Source organism: Micropterus dolomieu, unplaced genomic scaffold (assembly GCF_021292245.1).
Source record: "Micropterus dolomieu isolate WLL.071019.BEF.003 ecotype Adirondacks unplaced genomic scaffold, ASM2129224v1 contig_12719, whole genome shotgun sequence".
Taxonomy (NCBI): Eukaryota; Metazoa; Chordata; class Actinopteri; order Centrarchiformes; family Centrarchidae; genus Micropterus; species Micropterus dolomieu.
Window position 1 is genome coordinate 824 of NW_025741705.1, and position 2,044 is coordinate 2,867.

The 2,044-nt window shown below is 43.8% G+C and overlaps 2 non-coding genes across 2 annotated transcripts; both read left to right on the plus strand.

Annotated features, from left to right (window-relative positions):
* The first annotated feature begins 557 nt into the window (after positions 1-557).
* Positions 558-634, plus strand: trnak-uuu. The gene has a single exon. It is a non-coding gene; the product is annotated as a tRNA-Lys (tRNA).
* A 794-nt stretch (positions 635-1,428) lies between these two features.
* trnak-uuu lies at positions 1,429-1,505 on the plus strand. Its single transcript has one exon. It is a non-coding gene; the product is annotated as a tRNA-Lys (tRNA).
* Positions 1,506-2,044: the final 539 nt, after the last annotated feature.

The window sequence follows — 2,044 nt, forward strand, 5'->3', positions numbered from 1 at the left end:
CTCCTATTGGGTCGGATTTGGTGTCACTCGAAAGGTTAGAGTTCAGAACGTGTTGAACCATGTGAGATTGTGCTATGACTGCCTGGTGAAAATAAAACATTGCCTGATCATAAATCTGATTGTAATTCGTAGACCACATGCAAATAAGGGTCGACCCTACCCACTCGACAAGTAGGTGGTAATAGACCTAATGATGATGCTGATTGTAAACTCTCAAAAGTGCCGGTAGAGCATCAGACTTTTAATCTGAGGGTCCAGGGTTCAAGTCCCTGTTCAGGCGACAAGTTTTTTGCGCCTGCCAGTGTCATTGTTCATGAATGGCACGGTGGTATGTTTGGATGTGCGTGCTACACCAATACCATGAAAAATGACTATTTTACACAGGTTGTTGTGCATGTCTTAGCGTACTTTTTCTAAAAAAGCACCACCCCTTGGCGGTAAAACATTTCTTGAATACAAACTGCAAAGAAAGTGCACAATCCACATAGTCCTCTTTGGTGTAGAGGTATGTAAATTGTGATTTGGACTTAGCGTGATGATTTCCTTGTCTTTGTGAAGCCTGGATAGCTCAGTCGGTAGAGCATCAGACTTTTAATCTGAGGGTCCAGGGTTCAAGTCCCTGTTCAGGGGACCAGTTTGTTGCGCCTGCCAGTGTCATTGTTCATGAATGGCACGGTGGTATGCTTGAATGTGCGTGCTACACCCACAAGTCCAAAAAAACCCCTTTACCCTTGTCATTAGCACACACTGCACATATTTGCATGTAAACTGTAGTTTGACGCAGATGTGTTTTTTTGCTGGTAGATCATGGACTTCCTACTTAAAGCTGGATATCGTTATTTTCAGAATTTTATTGGCTACACGAAGTGCCAGTCATCGACACAATTGCTTGCGATTGGCTCGGCCTACCCACGAAATAATAGGGGCTGGCCCTTCCTTACAGCGCGGGTGCTCGTTGGCTATTGAAGGCGGTGAAACGGACATGTGAGCTCCTATTGGGTCGGATTTGGTGTCACTCAAAAGGTTAGAGTTCAGCGGCTAATTTGAGTAAAAGCTATCGTAGTTGTTAACATTCATATCGGCGTTATTACGATTATAATGACACACGAGCCACGTCTGCCGGCAAATATGAAACGATGCGGCAGCCGTCCCTGGGAATTTATTGATGGAATAATGTGTTTTGGACTAAATGCTTTTACTGGATTGGATCATTTGAGAAAGTCTTTTAAAGGGTCTTTGTTTTAGAGTGTAATAAACGTGTTGAACCATGTGAGATTGTGCTATGACTGCCTGGTGAAGATAAAACATTTCTTGAATACAAACTGCAAAGAAAGTGCACAATCCACATAGTCCTCTTTGGTGTAGTGGTATGTAAATTGTGATTTGGACTTAGCGTGATGATTTCCTTGTCAGGCATGTCTTCGTGAAGCCTGGATAGCTCAGTCGGTAGAGCATCAGACTTTTAATCTGAGGGTCCAGGGTTCAAGTCCCTGTTCAGGGGACCAGTTTGTTGCGCCTGCCAGTGTCATTGTTCATGAATGGCACGGTGGTATGTTTGAATGTGCGTGCTACACCCACAAGTCCAAAAAAACCCCTTTACCCTTGTCATTAGCACACACTGCACATATTTGCATCTAAACATGTAAACTGTAGTTTGACGCAGATGTGTTTTTTTGCTGGTAGATCATGGACTTCCTACTTAAAGCTGGATATCGTTATTTTCAGAATTTTATTGGCTACACGAAGTGCCAGTCATCGGCACAATTGCTTGCGATTGGCTCGGCCTACCCATGAAATAATAGGGGCTGGCCCTTCCTTACAGCGCGGGTGCTCGTTGGCTATTGAAGGCGGTGAAACGGACATGTGAGCTCCTATTGGGTCGGATTTGGTGTCACTCTAAAGGTTAGAGTTCAGAACGTGTTGAACCATGTGAGATTGTGCTATGACTGCCTGGTGAAGATAAAACATTTCTTGAATACAAACTGCAAAGAAAGTGCACAATCCACATAGTCCTCTTTGGTGTAGTGGTATGTAAATTGGGATT